General features: G+C 39.8%; 1 pseudogene; it reads right to left on the bottom strand.

The window, feature by feature from the left end:
• Positions 1-4,218: 4,218 nt before the first annotated feature.
• Positions 4,219-6,134, bottom strand: LOC146680544 (histone H1-like; annotated as a pseudogene).
• Positions 6,135-19,136: the final 13,002 nt, after the last annotated feature.

Below are 19,136 nucleotides of genomic sequence, written 5' to 3'. Positions count from 1 at the left end.
GCATGTGTAACAGGTGTTACAAACGGGTTTCAGTTCAAGCCGATACATCAGGGATCCAGTCTGAGCCTCTTCTTGCAATGTTAGTTAGCTAAAACAAAAAACTAAAAGTAGATGTGAGAAAACATTTTCCTTAGTTTTGGTATTTGTTTGTTTGGTGAAATGTTATGAGTTGCCTGATGAGGCATCAGTGTATGAGGTGCCGTAAGGGACATTATTACTGAAACGCTCTCACACACACAACTGAAACGCTCTCACACACACAACTGAAACGCTCTCACACACACTACTGAAATTTTAGCTCTCACACACACAACTGAAACGCTCTCACACACACTACTGAAAAACCAAGACATTTCAGTTGAACAGGAAGGCATTTCAGTTAAACAGGAAGGCATTTCAGTTGAACAGGAAGGCATTTCAGTTAAACAGGAAGGCGTTTCAGTTAAACAGGAAGGCATTTCAGTTGAACAGGAAGGCATTTCAGTTAAACAGGAAGGCATTTCAGTTGAACAGGAAGGCATTTCAGTTAAACAGGAAGGCATTTCAGTTGAACAGGAAGGTGTTTCAGTTGAACAGGAAGGCATTTCAGTTAAACAGGAAGTTAATTCTTGACAAGGAAACTGAAGGAAAAAGTGTTAGTGTTAGGTTTGTAGCTTGAACCTATTCGCTGGAACGTTAAGACAATATAATTACACTGCAAGCAAGACACAAGTAGGCAAACTTCTTCATGGTACTCGTGCACGGGAGAGAACCAGACAGAGCGCCGTTCCTTCGCTTGACCCCAGTAGCTCTCGTCCGTTCTCCCATACACTGTCCTTTTATTGAGGTTACATGAATATGCATAGGTTCATTAACATACAACGTCTACATACAAACAAAGAGTACCTTGCCTGTGTGTGTGAGTGTGTGTGTGTGTGTGTGTGTGTGTGTGTGTGTGTACTGCTGATCAAAGGGTCAAACATCCTTGGTCAGGAAGAGGGTAGCCTCCCCCTCACCCTAGATGGTTCATCCTAGATAACACGGTGAGGAAGTCCTGCAGTTCATCTAAACAAAGAGCACTTAGACTAGAACAGACGCAACTACGTTAATCCTACCATAAAACAATAAGACACGGTATGAACTCTCATGCTCCCAAAGTGCTGTCTAATACACACAAAGTTTGCAGACTATCAAGGATCAAAACCTCTACCAATCTACAACTAATTACAAAACTCTAAGCATATATAAGTAAATATTTCTAAGCATAAATGACAATCAACAATACAAATCTAACATTTCCCCCCTTTTTGACCTTTATGCCTGAAAAGTTCCCAGGTATGAATACGTCATGTCTGACAGTTTCAATGCAAACCTTTTTATACTCAGCATATGTCAAATCACCCTAAATTACTGAAAAGGTACACAGTTTAATAAATGTATTAGCAGTTATCCCATTCATTGAGCTCATCTCATGGCAAACTGCATCTTACGAGCAAACAAAGAAATTGTTAATTTAATAGTGAAACTAAAAAAGTAACATTTTGAAAAACATCTCAACTTGGTGGTGCTTCCTCCAGGTGTGCACATCACATGTCTCTCTGCAGAGTGGTTTGAGTTCTGCAGGGCGTCATAAATGTCTCTTCCAGTTGTTTCCATCATTGTCCATAGGACCAGAGTCCAAATGTATGTAGAATAAAGTTCAAACATACCAGTTGGTTTTGTTGTCCGTCAACATGGGTCTCAGCTATTTCCAAGCTGCAGACCTCTCAGCACTCCAGTTTTATGGCCTCTTACCAGCCCCCATCACCTGACTTCAGACCTTCGTCTTGTGAGGGGGATATTTATGACTCCTTAATTGTCCACGCTCTGCAGAGAAACACCTCTGTGGAAAGGGTGCAGGGTTCAGTTGTCTTACTGCTGTTATGATCCCAGCAGCCTTCAGAGTGTCATCGTATGCACAGTATAGTGGCACAGCGTTAGGTGATGTTCATAGGAAACTGCTGTCATCACCACCATAGCTTCTGGTTCCTGTGCTTTTCACAGAATCATGATGTCATCCTCGAACTCCTTCTACGCTGTCGATGGAGCTTGGCACGCTCCCCTCATCCCACGAGTTTTCATGTTCCAACGCTGCTGAAGGTTTAAGGCAGAGCACGTCGTACACCTTAGTCGTCTTCCTCAGCGTCAATATTGAATCTTTCATTTTATTTAAAATCTTGCTGTGGGAAGTCTCCTCTTGATTCCCTGGAAGCTTAGTAGCACAGCTCTCTGTGTGATGTCTGCTGTGCTGAAGATGATCTCTGATCCTCCTGAAGCCTCTCTCCCATCTTGTGGACGATCCTCTCCTCTATTTTGCAGGCAGTTTCATGGTCCTTGCTGTGGCTCCAAGGTCTGATTTCATGATGGGCCCCAATCAGCTTGATCTTTGACCTCAACCACTGCCTGGTCCTGTCAGCTATGCGCTTCTCACTGGGCCTCTGAAGATTTCTCAGGAGATTACTGCTGCACCTGTATTTCCTTGCTAGGAAGACAAACTATTTGGAGAGTATGTCAACAATCATCAAACCACATTCTTTAGTTCAGTGAACTTCACTTATAGGCCATCAAAGCCTCATCTGAACATGGGTGCACCACTTGCATAGGTTTAATATTTGTAAATAAAACGGCTAATCACACAAATCACTGCAACAATAATAAAAAACATTGTTTAATGTTAATCCTTGGACCCCTCCTCTTGACGCATGGACACACCCATGCGTCAACACACCAAACCTGGATTCCAGTCTTAAAGAAAAAGATTAGCTAGATCATATCCCAGGCAACATCAGGGCATCTCCTCCCCTGGAGCAGCACCACCCTGGACCCATAATCCTGCAATGAAAATGTTAGTGTGCTTTGCATATTAAGTTTGCTTAACACCTGGCTCACCCAGGAGCCTGCATACACACCATCATGGCCTGGAAAACAAAATCTGGAAGTAAAATCAAACTCCATACCTGTAAACAATTGTATCATAAGGACAAGAAGCATTCAACATCAGCAAGACAAGTGTCATGTGCAGGTTTTCTCAAATCAGTAAACTACAATTATTTTCATAAGTCGCCTCAGACATGGATCATCCCATGTACTCAGGCAACATTAATGTAATCGGTGACTGCTCTTAAGCAAAGTCACTCCACTTATATATTACTATGGGCTCAAAAGTGGCCAGCTAATGAGCCCATATCAAACTATCCCAGAAACACTGTATCTCTTATTTGTTTTACTCATGTCACTTGTCCGTTTCAGCTGAATCTTCCACAGCATTCTCAAAGAAACTAACATTAGCAATACACATTGACTGTAGTCAGACAGAGGTCAGACACAGGTCAACAGGTTCCAGAGGTGCCATAAAAACACCATAAAGTCAACCCTAGCTGTGGAAAGAAGTAACACCAGTTCTCAACACAGGAAATTTCACACAGGTTATTCACATTATCAAAGTAACCTTCACATTTTCCCATCAACACAATGCAACAGCATCACCACTCATAACCTGTAAACACAGTTTTCCTCACACATAAACCCAGAAATCCTGTAGTAGGAAAAAACATCAACCAGTTGTCCTGGTATAAATCGCATCATCAATTCACATGAAGAACTGGCATGCTGTAAGAAAAGAAAATGCAAATATTAGCGCTTGCGCAGGCGTATGCATACTTTGTCACAGTTATCTCTGTGAGCAACTCAAGCCTATGAATAACACACCTGATAAATGCACAGACACAGAAAATGGCATTTAAAAGGTTAAATCATCATGCAACCTCGAGTGTTGCTGTCATCTTTCTGCTCCTGTAAAAGGAAACACATGGGTTCATCTGCACCTTTGTCAGGTGGGGGTTAGCTTCACACAATCATGTTCAGTCAGTCAGTCAGTTATTTTAAAATTCTTACTCATTCACTCAGTGGTTCCTTCTTTTGCTAATTGTGGAAATTATCATCGCATTCGTTTCCACGCTCAGCAAAACGACGTTATTTCAAAAAGAAAAATAATTTAGACTGGATTTCCTCGTTGAATCCTTTTTGGGGGGGGGGACTCTCATTTCCTAATTGTCCCAAATAAGTGGCTTTCTCCTGAACCCATTTTAAATGTGGAGAAACTCACTTGCAACAATTTTCTTGACGACGTGTAACGCTTTTAATTCCCGACTTGCAGATCTGCTCAAAGAAAAGAAATAGACAAACAAAATCAGTGCCTGTTCAAAAAATAAAAATGAAAAATAACAGAGATTATCAAACCAAACTTTCAGTGCACTGTGAAAGTATCAAAATAAAAAGGCCTTATTAAGTCATGACACAAACTCCTCATCAACTTCACAACAGGAGAAGAATCATCAGCTAGATTCACTCCAAACCAACCATCAGCTGCACAACACACAACATAACCCTAATGTCATATTAGCTATGAGTTTAATCACCCGGTCTGTGCTCTTCACTCATTTAAGCCACAGATCTATTTTATTCAATTTTTCCTTTTTCCCTTCATCATAAAACATGTGACATGCTGTCATGCACTTCACAAAAGACGTTTGTTCTGATGTATTCAGAGTTGTGTATCTAAATACAGGATTCACTCGCACATCAAAGCAGGAAACTCAGTGTTTTAGAGTCTCTACTCAACACACAACAAACTCCAACACATCTCATTCACTCGTGCTAGAATTCAATCACCTTTCATTAATCTAAAACCGATCAACTAATTTGCATATCAGCTATTAACCCACTAAGTTGACAGGACGACAGAAAAGCATGTTCAAAATAGTATCACAAAAGACAATTTCCCTCATACAGTAAATTACTTATGCTGCCTCAATCAAGCAGGAAGCTTCTCCCAATTTACCATTTTAACACTAAATTTATTGTCTGATCACTGATTTATCAAACCAGGATTTTTTTTTTTTCCCACAAAAGTTAAATTGTTGTCCTGCAACTTGTAGAGTCAATTTTTTTCTTTAGGATAAATTCAGTATTTGATAACAAGTGTCTGCTAAATTGACACTATTTTAACACTGATGAAAGATAACAAGCTAATTTTCATTGCATGGGTTTGTGTTATTAGGCAGGTCTAATGCATGTCTGTGGAGCTGCATCTCCAGCAGAGCATGTTCTTAAAGCTGCCTTTCCTACACATTTCTCTGCTATTATTTAATCATTTCTTAACTAATGTGCTATGAGTCTTCATGAGTCATTTTGTGTTTGGAATTGTTAGTAGGGTTAATGCATGTTCTGCTTGTGTGTGTGTGATTTTGTATATGTTTCTATTTTCGCAATGTTTCAGACTCCGTCTCAATTTTCCAACTTAAGCAGTCAGTTTTCTTTTCCCCAGGTTTGCTAACCCAAATTTTGATTTCCCACATTAAATAATTCCTATGTGTTCTCACCTAGTCTTCTCACTCTGTTGTCCTCTCACTCTTTTGTCCTCTCCCTCTTCAACAGTCCCGGCAGTTCTCCTTCAGCTTTGTCCTGTCTAGTAGCTGAAGTGCTGCTGCTGCCTTCTTGGGCGACTTCTTAGCAGCTGCTGCCGGTTTCTTGGCTTTGGCTGCGGCGGGCTTCTTGGCTTTGCTCTCAGTAGCCTTGTTCATCTTGAAGGATCCGGAGGTCCTGGTGCCCTTGGTCTGCACCAGAGTGCCCTTCGCCACCAGGCTCTTGATGGCGGTCTTGACACGGGCCTTGTTCTTGTCCACATCGTAGCCTCCGGCAGCCAGAGCCTTCTTGAGAGCGGCCACAGACAGGCCGTTGCGCTCCTTGGAAGCGGCCACGGCTTTCACAATCAGCTCGCCCACGCTGAGGCCGACCTTCTTGGGCTTGGAAGTCATCGTCTTCTTCTTCTTGGCCTGAACCTCGGCGCAGGGCGCAGGGCGTGTTTATGATGGAGCCTTTCCCACCACAGCGCTGGCACGTTGAACGCATCATGAAGGGTCCATTTCTTTCATGTCGCTAGCCGCATGTGGCTTGCCCGAGTCACTCAGTCCTTTTTGAGCATTTCAACATGCTGCCGCCGCAGACCCTGGCCTCAGATCCAGCAAGTTTAGCGCGCTGATCTCCAAAAAAGTCCCGAAGGCCAGAAAGACGTCAAATAAGTGTCTCGTGCTGAGAACTCAAACAAAAACTCCTCTTCACGCTACCATCTTGCTCGCCCCTCCGTGAAATTCAACCAATCAGACAGGAAGATGGGTTTGCTTTCTTCTTCTGCTGCTGTTTGTCCACATTGCTGCTGCTTTGCTGGGACTTTTTGTGCTCAGGACTTGCTGCTGTCTCTTTATCATGGAGCTGCATTCCTTATCTTCAGGGAGGAGTGAGCTCGCTTGTGAGGTTGAGAAACACATGGCACTGTAAATAAGTCAGCCAGAAACTTGGCCTGCATGTTTCCAATGATGTTAAACTATAACTTTCTTCCGACTGTTGCATGTGGAAAATTGATACAGGTCTGCTTTTCACCTGAAAGTGACAAACTAAAACATGTTCATTATTATCATCACTGCTTAATCAACACACATCTCTCTCTCTCTCTCTCTCTGTGTTTGTGTGAACAATCCTTTCTTAAAAGCAGAAAATGAAATTGTAGTTGTTTTTGGCTGATCAACACAAAACCTTTTTCCTATGATTTTTCTTTTTCACTCTCTTTTTTTTTCTTTTTTTTTTCGTTACAATAGCTGGTGACCTGCAGAATCACCGCTCTCACTCACAATCAAAGGCAATTACTTTTACACAGCGCACAAAAACACTGTGATGTCAGACACATTCACACTCACTTTTTCATCTGCATAAATAAACCATATGGCTGGAGATATGTGCCATGGTGATCCATAAGCATGATCACCAGTTTATTTAATTATTTTTAATCCAACAAAACAAATAAACAAAAACATGATGCTGATGCTACACACACACACGAGTCAAGGTGCAGAAAAACTGCTCATGGAAACGCTGCACACTCTCTGTTTCCCTCTCTTTGAGTAGTTCTCAGACAGCTCTTGATCTGATAATGTGTAGCTTGCTCATCAGCTCAAAAAACAAAAACAAAACTGCAACGCGACATCACACAGTAGTTGCATGCTCTGCCCACAGTGGCAAAGTCTTACACTTACATATTCAACACAGCTTCTCCATCATGTATTTTTAGATGTTTCATACAGGGTTCAGCATATTAGTTGTTTTCACAGATGTGCTCTATATCTCAACAATGGCTCATAATAAGACGGCAGTCTTTCACACAGGTCAAGTGCCTCTATGCACTTCATGAGTTTAAATATTTACCTATATCACTTCACCTCACATGTCATTGTACTGAATTTAAGCAACCACAAGCTTAATGTAGGTTACTTTTAACAACTATCCACCTCAATTACGTCTATGGTCTGGCACACAGGCTGTTGTCGATCAGGGCAAGCTAAAGAATAAACATTTTGTGTCAGCTGCCAGGAGCAAAGTCCAGCACAAACGTCTGTCTCCCTCCAACTCACTCTTGGTTGCTTAGAAACCCATGATAACAACAACAGTCGGTGTCACAGACCACATGTTCTGCTCCGCACACACTCACACAACAACAACAACAAAAACGACGACGACGACAACAACAATGACAACAACACAAAATAGGCCTACTCCGGACTCACACCGGACCGCTCGGGACCCTGACCCAGTTGTGGGACGCTCACCCACTCGCGCGACAAAACCCAATGAAGGGACGCTCGGGACACACACCCAGGGCGATTTCAAAACCGGACACTCACCGGACGCTTGGGACCCTTGGGCGATTTAACCAAAACTTCTTTTTCGGGACACTAACCCAGTTATCGCTCCACAAAGCAGCGAACTTCTCAACGCCTCACAAAATGGCGGAGACTGCACAACGACACGGTTATAGAGTCGGCCTCTTTAAACTTACTTGGCGTTGCTTAGCGTGTAATATCAGCCCGAATCCCGCCGATCGCCATTCATCGAGGAGAAAGACAGACAGCGAATCCACAGGAACTTCCTGGCTGACGTCAGTCTTTCAGCGTGCCTCCCCCCCCTCGGTGAATGCGATCCCAGGGATCCGGCATCGAAGGACCAATTAATGTTAGGTTTGTAGCTTGAACCTATTCGCTGGAACGTTAAGACAATATAATTACACTGCAAGCAAGACACAAGTAGGCAAACTTCTTCATGGTACTCGTGCACGGGAGAGAACCAGACAGAGCGCCGTTCCTTCGCTTGACCCCAGTAGCTCTCGTCCGTTCTCCCATACACTGTCCTTTTATTGAGGTTACATGAATATGCATAGGTTCATTAACATACAACGTCTACATACAAACAAAGAGTACCTTGCCTGTGTGTGTGAGTGTGTGTGTGTGTGTGTGTGTGTGTGTGTGTGTGTGTGTGTGTGTGTGTGTACTGCTGATCAAAGGGTCAAACATCCTTGGTCAGGAAGAGGGTAGCCTCCCCCTCACCCTAGATGGTTCATCCTAGATAACACGGTGAGGAAGTCCTGCAGTTCATCTAAACAAAGAGCACTTAGACTAGAACAGACGCAACTACGTTAATCCTACCATAAAACAATAAGACACGGTATGACCTCTCATGCTCCCAAAGTGCTGTCTAATACACACAAAGTTTGCAGACTATCAAGGATCAAAACCTCTACCAATCTACAACTAATTACAAAACTCTAAGCATATATAAGTAAATATTTCTAAGCATAAATGACAATCAACAATACAAATCTAACAGTTAGATTTCAAACAAACCACTACACAGATGTCTACTCAGCAACCTGTTAGTTAGGGGTGGGTTTTTATAATCGATTTATTGATTAAAATCGATTCTGGCTTTGGATAACGTGAAATCGATTCATTAAAATCCTGAATCGATTTTTTAATATAAATTTATTTTGCCCGAAATGCCAGAATCTCTGGTGAAACCTCACAAAATTTCAAATTAATATTTAGGGAAATCGAATTTTTTAAGTTGCACCAAATACATTGTGTGATAGGGCATAGAAAAAAAAAGATGTTCTAGGGTTTCATTTTCATCAGTACAAAAAGAACACTGATCCACCTCAAAGCCAAATCTCTTTTTTTAGAAATTCTGCCACAGTATTAGTTTTGTTTAAAGTGTGTTTCTTTAACTTTAGGTAGAATAGGCTATTTCATAAATTTTTTGTATGCTTTATCCAGTGTATATGAAATAACTAAATTAGAACCATGCCATGTAACCATTCTGTTGTAACTATGAAATATTCTGTCTTTGAAGAAACTACTAACAAATTTCTTATTGCATTTTTATCAAACAGCTGACATTGCCCTAGCAATAAATTTGGGAGCACTGATGAGAAATTATTGTATATCATAAAAATTTTAATCAAATGAAGCAGAGGCAGTGGGACCAGTTCACAAAATTTGTTATATTCTCTTTGAGAACAGTTTAGACAATATTTTTCTGAAAGTTCTGTGTAACTTAGAATGACACCTTTATCATCCAACAAATCTGTTATGAATATAATATTTTTGTTCAAACCAGTCACTCTTGAAAATTGAATTTTGATTAAGTGTTATTACCCTATTATTCCATAAGGTTGAATTATGGGGAGAAGTTGTGGGTAAATCTCATTTTCCCAAAAATGCAACGTCTGTTTTGAAAAGTTTGATATCTTTATGGGGATTTTATTTGCCGCAAAATCACATTTCAAAATAAAGTCTAATCCTGTATACTATTTTATTAAACAAGAATCATGGGATGTGGAGCTAAGTAGAGTCTGGCTGTGACAGACAAGATTTTAACCATTTAATTCTAAGGGTGCCAACCATAAATTCTAATTCTGGAGTTTTGATACCACCTTTATTGTATCCCTTCACAAGCTGAGATCTTTCTATGTAATGGGTTTTATTCCTCCACAAAAATTCGAACACATTTCTATGGTTTTCATGGTATTTATCGTTTTTTTTATTTTTATATCGTTTACGTGGCGCAAAAAAGGTTGGGGACTGCTGTACTAGCAGGTTGCTGAGTAGACATCCTTGTGGTGTTTTGAAATATACCACTTTTTCCATCAGTTTCCATGTCAGGAAACAACTTCCTGTTCAGCGGAAATGCCTCTGGTTTTAGTAGTGTGTGTGAGAGCGTTTCAGTAGTGTGTGTGAGAGCGTTTCAGTTGTGTGTGTGAGAGCGTTTCAGTTGTGTGTGTGAGAGCGTTTCAGTAGTGTGTGTGAGAGCGTTTCAGTAGTGTGTGTGAGAGCTAAAATTTCAGTAGTGTGTGTGAGAGCGTTTCAGTAGTGTGTGTGAGAGCGTTTCAGTAGTGTGTGTGAGAGCTAAAATTTCAGTAGTGTGTGTGAGAGCTAAAATTTCAGTAGTGTGTGTGAGAGCGTTTCAGTAGTGTGTGTGAGAGCGTTTCAGTAGTGTGTGTGAGAGCTAAAATTTCAGTAGTGTGTGTGAGAGCGTTTCAGTAGTGTGTGTGAGAGCGTTTCAGTTGTGTGTGTGAGAGCTAAAATTTCAGTAGTGTGTGTGAGAGCGTTTCAGTAATAATGTCCCTTTCGGCACCTCATATCAATGGATGTGTTTTTTGAGATTCTAAATGTCTAAGATATTGCAATTCAGCTGCTTTCAAAAAGTTTGTTTTTATTGGAGTACCTATACTATGTTTTTTTTATTTTTAATATTACCTCTGACATATGCCCTTCACACAGTAACTAATAAAAACTAAACTTCAGCTAAAGATTTTCAAACAATAAAAACTAAACTAAAATAAGAAAATCCACTCTGTAAACTGCAACTAAACTGGAATTAAAACAAAAAGTAAGCTTTTTATAAAAATAAAACCTATTTAGAAAATACAAAACTAGCTCTCTAACTAACTACTAACTACCTCATTGTTTTCAATAGGTTAACGGATGAGGCTGAATTGTAATTTGTAGTTAGTGAAGTTTCTTTCTGCTGAAAGTGCTTGCTCAGAGTGGGTTGTTTGATTGTTAGGGTTTTCTCTGCATTATTGTAGGGTCTTTACCTTATGATGTAAAGCGCTTTGAGCTTTTGTCATTGCTACTATCTAAATAAATCTCAAAATCCTTGTAGAAAACTTTCAGTTTTTACCTTTGATGAAAGATCATTGTGATGATGATAAAGTAGCTGTCTGTGTAATAATGGGGTCATAAAATTCCCTTTCACTATTTATAAATCGCTTTGTTTTGAACCACTTACAGACCAGAACAATGGAGCAACTCTAATCAGTTATTCACAGATGGAATGGCTATGAGACTTTTTTAAAAGAAAAGAAAATTGTCTTTCTAACAAAGCAGACATGAAAGTGTCAATACAGTACATCTGTAATGGTGTAAACCTTTCAGAGCCTACTTGGACTGTCTCCAGTTGCCATTGTTATTGGAGCTCTACAAGCAGTTTCTTTAAGACTGTGCCCATATCCAGTGTCCAACCTTATGGGAGGAGCTCTGAGCTTGTTGTATGACTCACTCTTTACACCGCTTCAGTGAAAGCTATTGCACCACATTTCACAACAATTTATGTTCACGGTGCTTTATGGCATTTACAGTATACTGTTTTGTCTGTAAGATTTTTAAATTTGTATTGATTTATTTTGTTTGCTTCTTTTGCTTTGTTGTAGAGGTAGCAACAACTTCTCATTTTTACAGTGAAAGCAAGTGTGCTTTCAGTACAGTGGCTACTGTGTGTAAGGTGTGTGTCTGTGTCTGATTACAGCAACCAATGTAAAACATAACCGCAGAGGATTACATCATAGAAGCTAAAAAAAGTGCCAATTACACAGAGACACACACACACCCTCTCGCACACACACGCACGTTATGCTGGCAACACAGCCAAACAGGTTAGTTGAATGCAGGTAAGAGAGGAGGAAGGACTATGCTAATGTCAGCACTTGGAGAGAGAAAAGCTAGCCTACTGTTAAACAGTTCAACTAAAACACAGCCGGGGTAAATTAACAGGTGTACGGGTGAGCAGTGAGGGCAGACATTTATCGTAGACGGGTAAATAGTCAGAAAGGTGTAGACAAGCAGTCACACAAGTTACCAAGCAGTGTGTTTTTTAGACAGGCAGAGTGTCAGGTAAACAAGCAGCCTGCTCTCCCTGTCTGCTATGGTGTTGTAGCTGGAGAAATACAAGCAGAGGCAGCAACACAGAAAAGAAGCTATTAGAAAGGTCTTTATCCTCTGCTGCCCCCTCTTTGAGACACACAGACTGAGGCTATTCAACCAACTCGGCTTTGAAAGGTAAATGTGTAGATTCAGTTTGCTTACATCTCAAACACTTGATCTGTACACATGACTGTGTATGCATGCACTTCATCCATGCTTTAATCTATCTGTGTGTTTACATGGAGTTGGTCAGATTCATTTAGTTTAACATGAATCTCTGTTGTTCTGAAACTCCAGTAAATGGTAAACAAGCTAAGAATATCCTGCTCCTTCTTTTTGAGTGGCAATAGGCTAGTTCAGATACATGCATATTGTCAATGTACTCTGTTATGTTTTTGCACTGAAATTAAAATCTACCTAAAATGCAGTGTGAGATTAATGGGAATAGATGTTTCTTAGAGTTGAGCAAGTTACTTCAGTTAAATTTGTTTTTGTTCCTGGGTAACCAAGTGAAGGCCAATGACAATGAGTATGTAGGCACACTGGTTACCATTGTTACAGGCATGGTCCTTTAAGGGTGAAGCCTGATGGGAAATGTATGCGGGTGTGTGTAGCGGAACTGCCTGTCGGGTGTGTGAGGGTGAGCGGAGAAGGAAAAGAAAAGTAACGGTTAACTACAGAAGAGACGAAGAGAAAGTAAATAAAAGGAATATAATAACTCCCTCGGCAGCCAAAGTTGTATCGGCGATGCCCGCTGTGAGTAAACTGTTTCAGCCCACTGTACGCGGTGTTCGTGCCTTGGAGGAGAAATAAAGGTTCGGTAAAGCAGTTTCCTACGCCTCCCTCGATCTTCTTGCTAGCGGAGTTGACCTGTATAGTAAGCTGTTGCCGGCTGCGAGTCAAGTAACTGCCAGAGGTTTCCTTACTACGGTTCGGGGCCGCGGATCTGGCGCGGTAACACCATTCAAAAATCCTATACCACACCAGGCCAGCCCTGTCTCCCTGTGCTTTATGTATTTGTGTGCCATCTTCTAGAGGATCCCCATCAATCACATTTGTTAACATATGGTCCACACACTGGACCTGCAGCTCAGTGTGCTGCTGTGGTTTTTTCTTACTGTGTTTTGCATGTGTCACAGGCAGTATGTATATACACATAAACACACACACAGCCAAAAGTTGGTATTTAACAGGTGTTGAGGCTCCAGGCATCAAATAGCAGCGCATCCCTGTGTGTGCTGAAGAGATATTCTGGAAGTGATTTACAGCTTTGTAAATCTAAATCACAATTATTCCTTAAATATGAAAGGAGGCGATGGAAATGAATCCTCACAAACAACAATTATGGGAAAGTTGATATTTTTGTTGTTTTAAAATCATTCTTGGTTCATATTGGTTCCTAAAGGTATGTGTAAATAATACTGAAATTTACATATTAACATTACCTTGCAGATTCAGGTTACTCAGGTTATAAATACAATGAAATAAAATTTGGAATAAAAAGTACATTAGATATTAGTTAAACACTGGAACACAATAATCAGGAATAAAAAGAATAAATGAAATAATCAGGATAAAGGTGATCAGTGGACAGTCGTAACTTCTTTACGTTTGAAACAAGTTGGCACTTTTGTACTGTTAATGGAAGAACATAATTAAAAGAACACATTTTAGATGTCACATGTCCAGTTTGTAAGGGCTTGTGTTTGAAATAAAAGTTAAAAAAAAAATCAAAATCATCAGTAGTTGTAATATTACAGAAATATTGCTGAAATTGTGTTATATCATGAATATATTGTGGGCACCATTAAAACTAGAACCTCCGACTTTCCAAACCCCTTTAGAACCGCTTGAATAAGCTGTTAACATTTGATATATACCTAACAAGTCTAAATCACTGAATAAGTATTGTAGCATAAGAAAAATATTTTAAAGAGGGAAAAAACAGAGAAACGCACGGAACCCATCATTGCCGGTATTTTAAAACTGAGCTCACAGTTGACTACAACAAAATCAGAAACACATTTTTGTTAATTAATCAATGTAAAAACTAGAACTGTGAAAAGTTATCACGCCATACACAACTGTCTTCTCTCCACGAAACTTGAAGTCTCTCTCACGTCAAACGTCTACCCTGCCCCATTCAGTCTGCAAGCCTCTTCAGTTCTCTCAGCTCTGAAATCTGTCAGATTTAGCTGCCCTGCTCAGACTTTCAGGGGAGATTATGAGACCGTGGACCTCGAACATTCAAATGTAATTTATACCAATTTACAAGTGGGCCACATTAGGTTCAATCCACTGAGTCCAGTACACCTAGCTGCGGGCCAGCTAGGTGTACTGGTATTTAGTATTTAGTTTCAGTTAACTAAATACTGAAAAAAATAAAACTAAAGAAAGTCGCACATATTCATGTAAGCCATTTAATACTATGTTATTATACAGCACTTTTCCTATTACACCTATCACCCTGCCGATTTGTCTGCAACAGCTGCGTCACTCTCTGCCTGCACCATTTTTATAGTTTTATATTTGTTTATAGTTCATAATTTTCCCATATTAGATCTTTCTTTATGAACTCAGTTGCTTTGCAGATTAATATTTTTAAAAAGCTCATTTGATTATTAATGCTTTTTTTCTGATGGTGGGCACCGTTAGCAACACTTCCATGTAGATGCCTTGTAACGAGATCGGGAAACCTTCATGTGACTGCTTAATCTGAATACTGAGGTTAGGTTAAGTGAAGCTAGATAATGGCTACCCATCCTAGATATGTTGAGCTTCATAGTGTAGGGTCCAGTTCAGTTATTACAACATAAACTTGATCATTTGTTTGTTCAGTTTTTCCGTTTTGTGTTTTTTCACCCAACAGGTGTGAAACATAAGTAACTTAAGCTTTTGGAAAACTTTTGATGCCTGACTTTTGTGAACTCAACTTCCCACCTTCTGATTTCTTCAGATTGTTTTATCAGTAGCAAAGCTTTCATGTCTTGAACGTCAAGTCTTTGCCTTTTTTTTTAATTCTACAATTTTATCTTAATTTTTCTGTTTCTGCATATCACTTTCAAAATGTTCACTTTATCCAAAAGGCACATGGATATTTTCTTCTTGTTTCGCACATCTTCTTTGATTTCTCCCGAGCTTTCCTTTTTCCTCTGTCCTTTTTTCATCTTAATATCATCTGACATTCCTTACCTGCAAGCAGACGGGGTATCACCTGTCGTCTGTTCGCTTTTTCTTCTGCAACACGATCTGATGCGTCTCTCAAACAACAAAAGGGAACAGAGAAAAAGAAGGGGTGGGCGACAGTGGAGAGGGAGGAGGGAGAGGATGGGAGGCTGGTCTGCGGCTTGGTATCTTAGACAGTCCAGCACTTTCTTTGTTATCTGCTCTCAGTGTGGGAGAAAAGCATCCCACCTTCTATATTATCATCAAGCAATGATAAGGATGGCCCTGGCTACTCTTCTCTCACAAAGGCAAGCTGATGCCTCAAGGCCATGTATGTGTGTGCGTGCGTGTGTCTGTGTGTGTGTCATGGTCCTGGGTCTTTTGACCCAGCGTTTTAAGTTTGAGTTTATTTTGTTCATTAGGTTATCTAAGTTCATTTGGTTATTAGACTCCTTGTGTTTTCTTCCCCTGTATTTAAGCTTCCCCTCACCCTTCGTGTTTCATGCTGCGTGTCTTATGTTATCAAGTTTGTATTATTATGCCTAAGTGTTTCTAGTTATTATTTTCCCCTCGTGTTTCCAACCATGTTAAATCTCCCCTGCTCTTCATGCGTTTCATGTCTGTGTCTTACGTTGTCAAGTTCGGGTTGTCATGTCTATGTCTCATTATGTTTCCTGTTTTATTGTGAAGAGGTCTGGTGTTCTGTGTTCATCATGTTCAGTTTTACTCTCCCACTGTGACGTCATTATGTTCATGTGTGCCAGCTGTTTCCTCATGTGTCTCCACTTCCCCTAATCACCTCCTGTGTATTTAAGTCCTCTGTTTTCAGTGTGTGATTGTCAGGTCGTCTGTTGTCCACGCCATGTTTCCTATGCCATGCTTCCAAGTTTCTTGTCTAGGTTTTTCTTATTGTTTGTTTAGATTTCCCAGTTTAGGTTTGTGTTAATTTTGCTTCAGTTTGCCTTGCCCTTTGTTTGTACCTTTTTTTCCAGCCATATTAAACGGCTCGCTTTTTGTTAACATTCAAGTTTTGTTCCCTGTTCCTTGGAGTCTGCATTTTGGGTCCTTTTTCAATTCATACAGTCTGCCCTCGCCAGACTGTGACAGTGTGTGTCCGTCCATGTATCTGAAACCATGTCATGAAGACTCCAAAAACACCAAGGGATGTCTTATCCTTTTATTCTATATAGAGATAACAGTGTTAGCGTGATTTTGTTGCGACTTTGAGATACTGGCTTTGGCTCACCTCAGTACAATGGAACTCAAAGGCATTGTGGCATTCAAACAGCCCTGAAATTCACTGACTGAAAGTTTCCGTTTCCAAATGTATTTGCATGGTTTCTTAGGATAAACAACCAAAGAAGCGTCTGTACACATGCTTAAAAAGTTTTCATTAGCTCGGCTTTTGTGGAGAATATCTAAACTATGATTAGATTGGCCAGAAGTTGAAACAAGTTTAATCTTTTCAATTTAGCTGGAAAAGTGTTCATTCAGGCAGTTTCTGTAATAGATGCATAGGAAAAGCCTCAAGAGCTGGATGACATATGCAGTATACGCATCCATGTGCAGGAAGCCAGAGAGGATTCAAGGTCATTTTGACTGGTCTGCCACTTAATTGGTGTGTGGGATCTCAGGAAGTTGGTATTGTTGGGCTTTGAAAATATGTGCATATTTATTTTATTGTATTGAAATAGGGTTTTTTTTGTGTTTTTACAGGGGAAAGTTGCACCACACAGTTTACAAAACATCACATTTTTCTTGACATCAAATGCGAAACGTGTCCATATGTCTCCTCATCTTCCAAAGCGACACCAGAAGCAACAAGTTGCATGGTCAGTGGGGGTTGAGAGAGCTTTTAGATCGGTATGCGTGCCCATTAAGTGCCATCAAAGGGGTCCATATTAATGATAATGATGTTGTTGCACTATAGGACATGTTTGTGAAGAAGCATCCTAGCAACATAAATTAAAAATATCCAAACTCCAATCAGTTACAATTGTTACAGTGTTGTGTCAGCAGTGTTTTAAATCAGTAATTTTTCAGTTTTTCAGAGCCAGGAGGCAGAAAGGGATGCATACAGCATATGGTTATTAATGTTTAAAGATTCTGAACATAAAAGCTTAAAATGATTATTTAACAAAACTGCAGTTGTTTCCATGTAAAAATTAAAATCTAAGTTTATGAATAATTATTACTTGGTGCTGTCAAAGAACAGGGCATTTTATATGCATTTCAAAAGGGTGAGCAAGCTAGAGAGAGCTTGGATTGTGCAGCACTACTCTATTTTTCTTTTTTGATTGAATTATTTTTCATTAAATTAACTTAAAACTTGAAATGAACCAGTGAAGGAATGTTGGCATGGAACAGAAAAAACAAATGAACATAAAAGATAAAATGCCAAATTCCAAAGTTTGGTTTGTTTTAGTTTTAGGATAGTGTTAAAGGCCTTCTGTGGGGCCTGTTTTATACAGAAAAGTAGAGACAGGAGACATGAGTTGCGTTTGGTCTGCAGGTCTGTTTTATTAAACAGAATTTCACAGCATTCTTCTCTGTTCATGCAGACACACATTCCTCTTGTAACACCCCCCCCCCCCCCCATCATCCAGCCCATTTGGTTGCCTTGTTTTCTCACAAGTATAAGTTGTGAGTACAAGTATATCAGTCTCCTTATTTACAATGAATCTGCAGCAATTACATTCTGCTGCTGTTCAGCATCAACAACATCTCTGTGCAGCAATGTTAACACTGCAACCAACCTGCTTATATTACCATTGTACATTCTTTATATCTTAACAGATTCAAACATATATTACACTTGTAAACAATAAACAACCATATCCTGCAATTGCCCACAAAACCGTATACATCAGACTGTTTACTTTGAACAAAACAATAAGTAAGATTTGAGTTATGCTGAAAGCATCTTTATCAACTGTAAACCCTCCAGTAATGTCAGGATAAAAGAGGTGTGTCTCGGGGCTACATTTGTCACGAAATAAAACACATGTAATAAGATCAGCTACCTCTTTACACTACAAGTGGAATCGCGGCTTCCATTACAACTGGCGGGAAGGTTAGCTTTTTCTCAGGCTATAAAAACACACTTTCTCACAAAATTTATGGTCTTTAAACTCAGACAGAAAACGGTTTCTTGTCTTTATATGGGCATCGGAGTCAGCTAACTCAAATTACTAACCTGTTTTATACAGAAAAGTAAAGACAGGAGCCATGAGTTGCATTTGGTCTGCAGGCTCTTCCTCGTCTGAGGTGCAAGAGCGTTGCAACGGCCTATCGCACTCACAGCTACTTCCCCCTATTGGCGATACCACATAATTACATTCTCATAACTTCAACTGAAAAGTGCAATATCACAATGCCTTTTACATAACTAAATATTTAAACCCAATTACAATTGTGACCATACACTTGTAGGTGTCACAATAAGACAGACTTGCCGGCCGGCAAGACTATTCTGTGTTGGTAATTTGTTCTAATAGATGTGAGCAGAAGAGAGAGGAAGACATCATACAATGAATTTTGATTATAAAATCTTATTTGGTTTTCATATGTGCCCATTTTCAGTGATATCAACTTTAATAGTAAGGAATTAACTAGGCATATTATTCTTTTCTTTCTCTATTTTTTTCCTTTTCTTTTGCCCCTGATTAAGATAAGATAAGATAAGATAGAACTTTATTAATCCCTCGGGTGGGTTCCTCTGGGAAATTCGACTTCCAAAAAAAAGCACAGCAACGACCGAAGTTACAGTTACAGAATTGTTATATATATATATATATATATATATATATACACACACACACACACACACACACACACACACACACACACACACACACACACACACAC

This window comes from Copadichromis virginalis, linkage group LG23 (genome assembly GCF_057382275.1).
Source record: "Copadichromis virginalis isolate Kocher_CV1m ecotype Utaka linkage group LG23, C_Virginalis_male_GT1.1, whole genome shotgun sequence".
NCBI classification, from domain to species: Eukaryota; Metazoa; Chordata; class Actinopteri; order Cichliformes; family Cichlidae; genus Copadichromis; species Copadichromis virginalis.
Note: the sequence above shows the minus strand (reverse complement) of the source record. Positions and strands in the feature narration are given on the sequence as shown.